The 13,249-nt window shown below is 42.9% G+C and overlaps 3 non-coding genes across 3 annotated transcripts; all 3 read left to right on the top strand.

Moving 5' to 3' along the window:
* Positions 1–8,104: 8,104 nt before the first annotated feature.
* LOC146304330 (5S ribosomal RNA) lies at positions 8,105–8,223 on the top strand. Its single transcript, XR_014769423.1, has one exon. It is a non-coding gene; the product is annotated as a 5S ribosomal RNA (ribosomal RNA).
* Positions 8,224–9,786: 1,563 nt separating this feature from the next.
* On the top strand, positions 9,787–9,905 carry LOC146304329 (5S ribosomal RNA). The gene has a single exon (XR_014769424.1). It is a non-coding gene; the product is annotated as a 5S ribosomal RNA (ribosomal RNA).
* Positions 9,906–11,806: 1,901 nt separating this feature from the next.
* LOC146304328 (5S ribosomal RNA) lies at positions 11,807–11,925 on the top strand. The gene has a single exon (XR_014769421.1). It is a non-coding gene; the product is annotated as a 5S ribosomal RNA (ribosomal RNA).
* The last annotated feature ends 1,324 nt before the right edge of the window (positions 11,926–13,249 follow it).

Here is a 13,249-nt window from a genome sequence, read left to right as displayed (position 1 = left end):
GGTCCATCCCTGATATAAATAGTTATTTTATCTTAAGTCTTTACTTTTTAAATCCAGTGTGAGACTCAAATAAAAGCCATTGCCAGAGATTTTCCTGCCATTGGCTTGTGATGTACAGAACATTCAAGGCTTGTGTTAATTAAAAACACTTCAGAAAACAAACAGTAGTAAATTGAAAAGAGGTTTTTGTTGCTTCCTCATAATAAATAGACATTTTATTGTTAGTGTAGCAGCTAAGCTTAGGATCTGTTGTGGAAAAAGTGTTTTGGAGCACTGTAGGCAGCGTCTGTGTGGGGGTTATTGTACAGTACCAGCAAGAACACATCGTCTCAAACTGTCAGCACCATTCTGTGTGCTCATGTCCTTGTGAGTTCATTCTTCCAAGCTTGAAGTGTCTCTCTAGGAACACAAGTCCATACATTACACTCTTGGGTTTGAGAAAGGCCTTGGGTGTCATTTCTCTCAATGGCAGCGATTTTGAATATATTCTGTTCAGTGTTCTCTCTTGAAGGGAGAGTTCACACCAAAATCAAAAATACACATTTTTCCCTGGCCTGTAGTTCTGTTTATCCATCTAGATTTTTCTTACATGAGTTGGCAAGTTTTGGAGATATTGACCATAGGAATGTCTTGTGGTGATCAATAGCACCAAAAAAGATGTTGCTCAGATGTTGGTGGACAGGTTTTCAGAAGACAAAGGTGGTCATCTCCATTTGCCTCAGGAGCGAATGCACAATGCACACAACCAAATGCAGAAATGTGAAAGAACATCCGTCTAAACTCTAGTTACCACAAACAACTTGGTTACAGTTGGACGTTATATGACAGGTTCACATGCTTTTCAAGTGTGTCCTAAAACAAAAGTCCCATTTCCACCAAGAGTAACAATTTGAAAGTAATGTGTCTGAAATGTCAAAGAGCTCTTACTTGAAACCAAGTCCTGTCCAGTCCACATGCATCTTTTCAACTTGTGAAGCTGTGTGTGTCTTGAGTCTTCTAAAGGCTGACTGTTATATGTGTCCTAGACAGGTTCTAGAATGTTGATACGTCCTCAAAGACACAAAAGAATTCTGTGATGTCACACTGACACACACACACACACACACACACACACACAGAAGTGAACACATCAGAATGTTAGGTGGCTGTGATGTCATCAAAGGGAATGTGATGACATCATGGACCTTGTGCTTTGATCTAGCATGGGCTCTGTGATGCCATCAGTGTTAGGTTATAACCCTAGCACCATGTCATTATCATACCTCCACTGGTTTTCGGGGGATAACTATTGAAAGGATGGTGGTAGAGACTTGAACCCAAGCTCTGCACCCACATTTTCGGACATTCCGGATCCAACGTTGCCAACCTCGAGTCTCTACGATGTCGGGAAGTGGGTCAACCAGAACCTTGAGGACTCTGGTGCATACCTCGACTGGTTTCGGGGGCTAACTTTTGAAAGGATGGTGGTAGAGACGTGAAACTTAGCTCTGCACCCCCATTTTTGGACATTCCGGATCCAACGGTGCCACCATCGAGTCACTACGACGTTGGGAAGTGGGTCAACCAGAACCTTGAGGACTCTGGTGCATACCTTTGCTGGTTTCGGGGGATAACTTTTGAAGGGATGGTGGTAGAGACTTGAAACCAAGCTCTGCACCCCCATTTTCAGACATTCCGGATCCAATGGTGCCAACCTCGAGTCTCTATGAGGTCGGGAAATGGGTCAACCAGAACCTTGAGGACCCTGGTGCATACCTCGATGAGTTTTCGGAGGATAATGTTTGAAGGAAAGGTGGTAGAGACGTGAAACTAAGCTCTGCACCCCCATTTTTGGACATTCCAGATCCAAGGGTACCACCATCGAGAAATTCATCCTTTCAAAGCAAAGTACAGTTGGATTAAAACTACCAACTGTAATTCATTGTAGGCCGCCAAAAATGTTGCTGCGGGCCACCATTGGCCGGGGGGCCGCACTTTGAGAATTTATGCGCTAGAGGGTTGGGCTTCAGAATGCCGGACGGTTGGGTCTTTGTGAGTCTTCTGTTAGTGTTCGATGCCACTCGGAGATCGAACCGGAGTTTTTTCTGCATTAAAGGGTCTTGAGGTTAGATGTTGGGTTCATGAGCCTTTACATATTGGGAAGCTGGTCTCGAGTGACTACTTGAAATTTGGGGGCAATTTTTGGGTCCGTCCTCACGTGGTAGATATACAAGTCATGTGTCCTGGGACCACCATATATGTTAGTTTTTACAAAAGCTACTGCAAGTCAGTACACTGATATTTGGCTGAACAGGCCTCGGTCATATACTTGCAAAGTCTGCTAGTCATATGTTGCAAAGACTGGCCAATGGATTGTTAAACTTCGTAGGTCTTAGTCAGTGGGCTGATGGCCATTGCTGTTCACTGGTCAGGTTTAGCCATAGATGAGGATTTTTAAAAAGCTTTGGCTACAAAGTAGTTGACCTGGGTGGGACCCTAAATTGAACCACCATGGTCTGGGGCCCCTACATGACCTCTTAAAAGGACTAGCCTTGGGGAAGATGCAAGAGGGTTGGGATTCAGAATGCTGTACGATAGAGTATCTGTGAGTCTTCTGTTAACGTTTGATGCCACTTGGAGGTCAACTTAGAGTTGATGTTTTTTGGGTTTTTTTGTTACATGAAAGGCTCTCAAGGGTAGATGTTGGGTTTGTTGTCCTTCACATACTGAGAAGTTGGTCTTCAAAGACCTCCTGAAATTTGGGTCCAGTTTGTGTCCCTTTCTTTTTTTGATAGATGGAGTAACCATTGGACCTAATGTTCAGGTAGACTTCAACTTTGTAACAAAAGTGAGTGCAAGTCAGCACACCGATATTTGGCTGAATCGGCCTCAGTCATGCACTTGCGCAGTCTGTTAGTAACAGTCTGCAGATACTGGCTAATGGCTTATTGAGCTTCTTAAACCCCTGCCTGTGGGATGATGGCCTTTGCTGACCTCTGGCCAATTGTCGCTATTCATGAAGGGGTAAATAAAGATATTTCCTACAAAGTAGCGTTGGATGACCTGCGCCGGACACTAAATTGAAAGACTATGGTTCAAGGCCACTACAAGACCCCTGAAAGAGACTAGTCTTGGGGAAGACACTAGAGGGTTGGGCTTCAGAATGCCGGACGGTAGGGTCTCTGCGAATCTTCTGTTAGTGTTCGATGCCACTTGGAGATCGACTCAGAGTTTTTTCTGCATTAAAGGCTCTTGAGGCTAGATGTTGGGTTCATCCATCCATCCATCTTATCTATGGCTAAACCTGACCAGGGAACAGCAATGGCCATCAGCCCACTGACTAAGACCTACGAAATTGAACAAGCCATTGGCCAGTCTTTGCAACATATGACTAGCAGACTTTGCAAGTACATGACCGAGGCCTGTTCAGCCAAATATGAGTGTACTGACTTGCAGTAGCTTTTGTTAAAACTAACGTATATGGTGGCCCTAGTTCACCTGACTTGTATATCTACCAAGTGAGGACGTGCCAAGCCACTGCTACTGACTTCCTATTTCCTGTCACGTACTGAATGTGTGGGTCAAATTTTGTCCCTATGAATCAAGTGGAATTGCCCCAAAACGCTCCTCAATGCTCAGAGTTCCACTTCCAAATTTCAATCTATTCAGCTGGGTGTGACTCCAAATCTTCATCTATTTACATTCTAATTCTTTATTAATGCTTCCAAATGTATTTCAGCACTCTTGACCCTCCATAAAACATGTAAACTTACCTAAATAAGTTTCTGCAAGTTTGGTCACAGTGTTTTGCAAAATTTGCACTTAAATCAAAAATTGACTCACCATGCCTTCCGACTGCCAAGCCACTGCTACTGACTTCCTACTTTCTGTCACGTACTGAATGTGTGGGTCAAATTTTGTCCCTATCCATCAAGAGGAATTGCCCCAGCAGTCAGGGAGTTTAAAGCCAGGTGGCCTGCATTCTTTCATACTGATGAGGTAAACACATGCTTGCCTTTTCCCCTCTCCTTATTATGCAATTTCAGTGTGCAGCTGTTAAAATGTAAGGTAAAACAAAAGATGACCAACATTTGGAGAGAGACAAATCTTCTATAGAGGAAGCAGTTCTTTATTTTGGCCACTTGGGGGCAGAAGATGGCATGCTACTCTTCTAACTTCTACCAGATAAATGCTGAATTCCAGCAGATTACAACACTTCCACTTGAGACAAACTTCTTGGTACAGTTGGACAATATTTTACCCCAGCTGACATCTGTTTTCCAGAAGAAGGGAGATGTTTCTGGCTAGAAACTACCTGTAAATTTATGTATACGATGTTATGGAATTTTTTTTTCATACATACTTCATACACTGTGTAATTGTATTGTCCATATGAAGCCCCAGTTTGCGTCATCAGTAAGTCTGGATTATTTGCAAGATGCAAAAATAAAAAAATATATATATTGTCTTTTTAAGGCAATAATACCATATGGGCTAGAGATGCAGTCATGTGATCAGACAGGTGCCAGTTCAATCCTGTTTTCTCAGGTGGTGGTAATAAGATTGGGCTATAGTTGTACTAAGCACCTATGTGTTAAGAGGACAGCATTGTTGTCAGCTGTACTGTATGTCTCTGAATAAACAGGAGTTAAAACAACATGTTCATACCTCACTTTTTTTAAAATAAAAACTAGGCCATGCTTCACAGTTATTTTGTAGTTAAAAAAGTCACTTTTACAGTATGTTTGACATAATATTGAGCTATATAGATCAAACTTGACAAAGCTGATTGGAAGTCAGTATTTGTAGGTTACCACAGGTTGGAAATTGGAAATATTTTTTGTAGTTATGTGTTTATGAATGTTTTAATCAGTGGAATCTCTTCACACAGGCTTCACACAGTGATGTTAATCTAAAAAAGGCAGCAGTTCTCAAGGCACTTTGCCTCTACCTTGGTGAGGATGATGGGCTTCTAATTTGGGAGTATATGGTAAGTCAGTGTAATTGCTTTTTTCTCGTCAGATATATTGTAACTTAGAAAAGTACATGTTTATATTGGGTTAGTGACTTACTGTGTGCTGTGACTGTGGAATACAATATGACATTTGACGAATTCAGATGTTTCTAATGCTCCTCTAGAGATGTCTTTGTATCTAGATACATTAGATACGGAGACAACAGCTCTGTGACAGAGTAATTATTACAAGATCAAAGCAAGGCTAGTGGAGTAAGAAAAGCAGACATTGTTCACAGGGCTGAACAACGTTAACATTTTTAGGCAGCATAGATCACAGCTAAGAAGCTGAGATGATAACATTAGAAGACAGGGCAATTGATTATCATAAGCCCTAGTGCAACCAAATATTACAAAGAAGTTTTATGTCCGTGCAGTACTGGTTTGCCAACAAATGAATTGTCCTTCAACTTAACCTATAAAGGGTTCTAACTTTAATATCAGTGTTCTCCATTAATTACCCAGAATGTGGCAACCCCCCACAGTCTAATTTATCTTGCCATAGTCTCATTATGAACCAGAAATATTTTAAGACTTCTCATAACAACATTAAACATTATGCCATTGCTTCAGCAAGATATCGTTCAGATGACATGCACAGCCTTTGTGGAGACCAGTCAGTCCAAACAGTATATTGGTGTGATGTCACACATAATTTTACAACAATGATAATCTGGTGACTCAGTCAAGGTTTAGTTATGACTCTCAAACAATGCAAAATGAAAATCAAATTGATTGACACTGCCAGCTGACAAAAGATAGGATTTATGTTTATTTTCTGTAGCTAACTACTAATTATTAGCAGAAATACAGGTGTCCTAAGTTAACCAGGGAAATAATCACCATGGAAAACTCATCAATGTACTTACACTGCACTTTTGTTGCCTCTTCTAGCCAGCAGCTGCCACTGATCTAGGTCTGAATGCATGAGTGCTACCAAGTTCAAGTTGCATGCTAATGTGAATTGTTACCTATTGATCATATTTGAGCATTTTCGTTTGTCCGTTTGTTCATGCTGAGGTCATCACCTGATCGGTGGATATATGAGAGCACAGCTTAATCCAGTGTGTTTCTCTTGCCCAAATAGTGATAGTCTGTTGACTTGTCTCTCTGAGTGTGGCTCAGATATAGGAGCATGTGGGTGTTTGCCACATTGTTATTATACAGACTTACATTGATAGTAAGGGGTTCAACACACAAACGTCCCCAGTTTGGTGCAGATACATTGTGTGTGAAGTGTCCCCAGTTTTAGGATAGGCTCGTGTATTGGTGGTGAAGAGGTCCAAGTACATGAGTGTCCCCAATTTGGTTCGAAGCGACGAAGACGAAGAGACGAAGAGACGAAGAGCAGGAAAGGTGTCGAGGATGTAACTGACTGCCTTTAGGTCCTGGAACAAGTCAGCGTTGCATGATGACGTGGCTATCTGCTTGACTCCATTCGAAAGGAAGATGTGCGTGTACTTTGCAAGAGTGGAGATCCGAGGGAAAAGGGGGAGGATGGTCCCTGTCTTGTTAAAACCATCTATGGTGACTGCTATGGAGCTGCTAGCTGAGATGCGTGAAAGCTGCAGTGTACCGAATGATAATTTATTCATGTTTGGAAGACCAGAAGCCTTGTCAGCCTACAGAGGGGGAGAGTGCCTTCAAAAATATACCAAACTCTGTGGTGCCAAACACCCTGAAGCACTGACTTCAACAAAGCTTCGAAAACATATTGCAACAATGTCACAGGTCTTGAACCTTGAGGAAAATGAGTCTGACCAACTGGCCGACTTCTTAGGCCATGATATTGGCATCCACCGACAGTACTATTGGTTGCCCCAAGGAACTCTGCAGCTTGCTAGAATGAGCAAAGTGCTCCTGGCCATGGAGAGGGGGACTGTGTCGCAGTACAAAGGGATGACACCGGATGATATCGAAATTGACCCTGAAGGTTTGGGCATGTTCTTAATTTTTGATCTATTTAACACTGGTATGGATACACGGTTTCATATTTCTGTGTTTTTATAAATGCTGTACTAGATTCTGCCTGTGAGATTAATTGTTGATTGTTGATTTAATTTAGATCATTTTCTACTTCCAGAGAAACTGCCACAATCCAATGAAGGAGATTCCAGTGACACTTCAGAAGATGAGTGTACCAGCAGTGAAATGGAACACATAATGGATACATCTGCATCATCAGCACCATCAGCATCATCAGCACCATCAGCATCATCAGCACCATCAGCACCATCAGCATCATTAGCATCATCAGCACCATCAGCATCATCAGCATCATCAGCACCAGCACGTGGTGCTAGTCCTCCTATACAAGGTTAAAACCTGCAGTGCAAAGAGAATGATGATCATTGTGTCCTTGCTCTTATGACAAGATGATGAATGTTGCCATGAAGCTAATCTCTCTCTATACAGAAGTTCACATTTATATAGAATGGACATATTTATTTTTTGGTACTACAATTTCTAAACCATTTACATTCAGCGAAAGCAGCATTCAAACTGGAAGACCACTCTGAAAAACATATCTTAGACTTAAGATGCTGGAGAGCCAAACAGCATAATGATAGCTTTGACCTTCTTCCAGTAATAAAATATACTGATCACAACCCCCTGTGTTACAAAGCCACCTGTTGTTGGACTTCACAAGGCTTTTTTACCCCCCTTTCGTTAAGGCTACTACTGGGGAAAAAAATGTTCATGATGATGGCTTCATTTGCATGTTTTCCAGTATTATTACATTGCATTTGTTCTTTTCTTCACAGAACCAGCCGTACAACGAAGCAGATGCAAATGGGAAGCAGGAGAAGTTCGTTGGATCCGGAATGTCCAAAAATGGGGGTGCAGAGCTTGGTTTCAAGTCTCTATCACCATCTCTTGAAAAGTTATCCCCCGAAAACCTGATTGGCTAGTGAGCTAAATATGGTTAAAAAAAAGACTAAAACAATGAATACGCGTAATAGTTTTTTTGTTTTGTTTTTTTTAAAAAGGTAATTGAGAAACATATGAATTAATAAATGTTTTAAATCTATTTCTACATTTTCATACACAAAGTCTGCACAGTGTGATTTCTCAGCACCTTTAAAATGTGTCTTTGTCCGTGCTTCCTTCGCTTACGGCCATACCACCCTGAACACGCCCGATCTCGTCCGATCTCGGAAGCTAAGCAGGGTCGGGTCTGGTTAGTACTTGGATGGGAGACCGCCTGGGAATACCAGGTGCTGTAAGCTTTTTCAAACAGCAGAGGGCGCTGCTGCCTCCTCAGTGGATGCAGATTTTTGTATGTCTCTGGACTCTCAATTACATCAGTTATCAGCCTCACAAAACTATTCCTTATTTCAAGGAGAGAAGACAATAAGTTGACTGTTCAGAATAATTCTGCTCTCATTAACTCTGGATGATTAGCTCCAAAAACAATAGTCTCTCACTCCCCAAAGACTGTGTGCGCTCATGTAAATACATATAGCATGTAGCTTGAGAAGTATATATGATACAGTCCATCAACAGAAACTATTCCAAAATTAACTACAGTTGTAGATCATTTAATAAAATTTTCCAAATACCCATCATCGATTAGATTTTTCTCTGCAACATGAATGTTATGTGTATCATTTGGAGGTGTAACTGCTGTCCTCAACTCACAGAAACTTTAAACATAGTCAAAGACATGGCCTATGATCTGCAGATTTATTTTTAAATTGCAGCTTTTAGAATAATGTCTATGACATGTTGGACAGCAGGTTTAAGGGTGCAGCAGCTCACTTACCGTAGATGTGGTGAGGTTCTGGTTGACCCACTTCCTGACGTCGTAGAGACTCGATGGTGGTACCATCGGAACCGGAATGTCCGCAAATGGGGGCGCAGAGCTTGGTTTCAAGTCTCTACCACCTTCCCTTCAAAAGTTATCCCCCGAAAACATGTCGAGGTATGATAATGACATGGTGGTAGGGTTATGACCTAAACACTGATGGCATCACAGAGCCCATGCTAGATCAAAGCACAGGGTCTGTGACGTCATCACATTCCCTTTGATGACATCACAGCCACCTAACATTCTGATGTGTTCACTTGTGTGTGTGTGTGTGTGTGCGTGTGTGTGTGGTGTGTGTGTGTGTGTGTGTGTACAGACAAGTTATGGGGGTGCAGAGCCTGTAGAGACTCGATGGTGGTACCTTTCGATCCGGAATGTCCGAAAATTGGGCGCCAGAGCCTGGTTTCAAGTCTGTATCACTTTCCCTTCAAAAGTTAATCCACAAAAACCCATGGAGGTATGCACCAGAGTTCTGGTTGACCCACTTCCCGACCTCGTAGAGACTCGATGGTGGTACCGTCGGATCCGGAATGTCCGCAAATGGGGATGCAGAGCTTGATTTCAAGTCTCTACCGCCATCCCTTCAAAAGTTATCCCCCGAAAACCCGTCGAGGTATGCACCAGAGTCCTCGAGGTTCTGGTTGACCCACTTCCCGACCTCGTAGAGACTCGATGGTGGTACCATTGGAACCGGAATGTCCGCAAATGGGGGTGCAGAGCTTGGTTTCAAGTCTCTATCACCATCTCTTGAAAAGTTATCCCCCGAAAACCTGATTGGCTAGTGAGCTAAATATGGTTAAAAAAAAGACTAAAACAATGAATACGCGTAATAGTTTTTTAGTTTTGTTTTTTTTTAAAAAGGTAATTGAGAAACATATGAATTAATAAATGTTTTAAATCTATTTCGACATTTTCATACACAAAGTCTGCACAGTGTGATTTCTCAGCACCTTTAAAATGTGTCTTTGTCCCTGTTTCATTCGCTTACGGCCATACCACCCTGAACACGCCCGATCTCGTCCGATCTCGGAAGCTAAGCAGGGTCGGGCCTGGTTAGTTCTTGGATGGGAGACCGCCTGGGAATACCAGGTGCTGTAAGCTTTTTCAAACAGCAGAGGGCGCTGCTGCCTCCTCAGTGGATGCAGATTTTTGTATGTCTCTGGACTCTCAATTACATCAGTTATCAGCCTCACAAAACTATTCCTTATTTCAAGGAGAGAAGAGAATAAGTTGACTGTTCAGAATAATTCTGCTCTCATTAACTCTGGATGATTAGCTCCAAAAACAATAGTCTCTCACTCCCCAAAGACTGTGTGCGCTCATGTAAATACATATAGCATGTAGCTTGAGAAGTATATATGATACAGTCCATCAACAGAAACTATTCCAAAATTAACTACAGTTGTAGATCATTTAATAAAATTTTCCAAATACCCATCATCGATTAGATTTTTCTCTGCAACATGAATGTTATGTGTATCATTTGGAGGTGTAACTGCTGTCCTCAACTCACAGAAACTTTAAACATAGTCAAAGACATGGCCTATGATCTGCAGATTTATTTTTAAATTGCAGCTTTTAGAATAATGTCTATGACATGTTGGACAGCAGGTTTAAGGGTGCAGCAGCTCACTTACCGTAGATGTGGTGAGGTTCTGGTTGACCCACTTCCCGACCTCGTAGAGACTCGGTGGTGGTACCGTTGGATCCGGAATGTCTGCAAATGGGGTGGGGGGGGGGAGGGACAGAGCTTGGTTTCAAGTCTCTACCACCTTCCCTTCAAAAGTTATCCCCCGAAAACGTGTCGAGGTATGCACCAGAGTCCTCGAGGTTCTGGTTGACCCACTTCCTGACGTCGTAGAGACTCGATGGTGGTACCATCGGAACCGGAATGTCCGCAAATGGGGGCGCAGAGCTTGGTTTCAAGTCTCTACCACCTTCCCTTCAAAAGTTATCCCCCGAAAACGTGTTGAGGTATGCACCAGAGTCCTCGAGGTTCTGGTTGACCCACTTCCTGACGTCGTAGAGACTCGATGGTGGTACCATCGGAACCGGAATGTCCGCAAATGGGGGCGCAGAGCTTGGTTTCAAGTCTCTACCACCTTCCCTTCAAAAGTTATCCCCCGAAAACATGTCGAGGTATGATAATGACATGGTGGTAGGGTTATGACCTAAACACTGATGGCATCACAGAGCCCATGCTAGATCAAAGCACAGGGTCTGTGACGTCATCACATTCCCTTTGATGACATCACAGCCACCTAACATTCTGATGTGTTCACTTGTGTGTGTGTGTGTGCGTGTGTGTGTGGTGTGTGTGTGTGTGTGTGTACAGACAAGTTATGGGGGTGCAGAGCCTGTAGAGACTCGATGGTGGTACCTTTCGATCCGGAATGTCCGAAAATTGGGCGCCAGAGCCTGGTTTCAAGTCTGTATCACTTTCCCTTCAAAAGTTAATCCACAAAAACCCATGGAGGTATGCACCAGAGTTCTGGTTGACCCACTTCCCGACCTCGTAGAGACTCGATGGTGGTACCGTCGGATCCGGAATGTCCGCAAATGGAGATGCAGAGCTTGATTTCAAGTCTCTACCGCCATCCCTTCAAAAGTTATCCCCCGAAAACCCGTCGAGGTATGCACCAGAGTCCTCGAGGTTCTGGTTGACCCACTTCCCGACCTCGTAGAGACTCGATGGTGGTACCATTGGAACCGGAATGTCCGCAAATGGGGGTGCAGAGCTTGGTTTCAAGTCTCTATCACCATCCCTTGAAAAGTTATCCCCCGAAAACCTGATTGGCTAGTGAGCTAAATATGGTTAAAAAAAAGACTAAAACAATGAATACGCGTAATAGTTTTTTTTTTTGTTTTTTTTTTTAAAAAGGTAATTGAGAAACATATGAATTAATAAATGTTTTAAATCTATTTCTACATTTTCATACACAAAGTCTGCACAGTGTGATTTCTCAGCACCTTTAAAATGTGTCTTTGTCCCTGCTTCCTTCGCTTACGGCCATACCACCCTGAACACGCCCGATCTCGTCTGATCTCGGAAGCTAAGCAGGGTCGGGCCTGGTTAGTACTTGGATGGGAGACCGCCTGGGAATACCAGGTGCTGTAAGCTTTTTCAAACAGCAGAGGGCGCTGCTGCCTCCTCAGTGGATGCAGATTTTTGTATGTCTCTGGACTCTCAATTACATCAGTTATCAGCCTCACAAAACTATTCCTTATTTCAAGGAGAGAAGAGAATAAGTTGACTGTTCAGAATAATTCTGCTCTCATTAACTCTGGATGATTAGCTCCAAAAACAATAGTCTCTCACTCCCCAAAGACTGTGTGCGCTCATGTAAATACATATAGCATGTAGCTTGAGAAGTATATATGATACAGTCCATCAACAGAAACTATTCCAAAATTAACTACAGTTGTAGATCATTTAATAAAATTTTCCAAATACCCATCATCGATTAGATTTTTCTCTGCAACATGAATGTTATGTGTATCATTTGGAGGTGTAACTGCTGTCCTCAACTCACAGAAACTTTAAACATAGTCAAAGACATGGCCTATGATCTGCAGATTTATTTTTAAATTGCAGCTTTTAGAATAATGTCTATGACATGTTGGACAGCAGGTTTAAGGGTGCAGCAGCTCACTTACCGTAGATGTGGTGAGGTTCTGGTTGACCCACTTCCCGACCTCGTAGAGACTCGATGGTGGTACCGTTGGATCCGGAATGTCCGAAAATGGGGGTGCAGAGCTTAGTTTCACTTCTCTACCACGTTTCCTTCAAACGTTATCCCCCGAAAACCAGTGGAGGTATGATAATGACATGGTGCTAGGATTATAACCTAACACTGATGTCATCACAGAGCCCATGCTAGATTAAAGCACAGGGTCTGTGACGTCATCACATTCCCTTTTATGACATCACAGCCACCTAACATTCTGATGTGTTCACTTGTGTGTGTGTGTGTGTGTGTGTGTGTGTGTGTGTGTGTGTGGGTGGGTGAGTGTGTGTGTGGGTGTGTCTGTACAGACAAAGTTATGGGGGTGCAGAGCCTGCTTGCAAGTCTGTACCACATTCACTTCAAAAGTTATTCCACAAAAACCCATCGAGGTATGCACCAGAGTCCTCGAGGTTCTAGTTGACCCACTTCCCAACCTTGTAGAGACTCGATGGTGGTACCCTTGGATCCGGAATGTCCGAAAATGGGGGTGCAGAGCTTAGTTTCACGTCTCTACCACCTTTCTTTCAAACGTTATCCTCCGAAAACCCATCAAGGTATGCACCAGAGTCCTCAAGGTTCTGGTTCAGTCCCTTCCCGACCTCGTAGAGATTCGTTCCTGGCACCGTTGGATCCGGAATGTCCAAAAATGGGGGTGCAGAGCTTGCTTTCACGTCTCTACCACCATCCCTTCAAAAGTTATCCCCTGAAACCAGTCGT

Source organism: Lutjanus erythropterus, unplaced genomic scaffold, assembly GCF_056507025.1.
Source record: "Lutjanus erythropterus isolate fLutEry1 unplaced genomic scaffold, fLutEry1.hap2 Scaffold_155, whole genome shotgun sequence".
Taxonomy (NCBI): domain Eukaryota; kingdom Metazoa; phylum Chordata; class Actinopteri; order Lutjaniformes; family Lutjanidae; genus Lutjanus; species Lutjanus erythropterus.
Note: the sequence above shows the minus strand (reverse complement) of the source record. Positions and strands in the feature narration are given on the sequence as shown.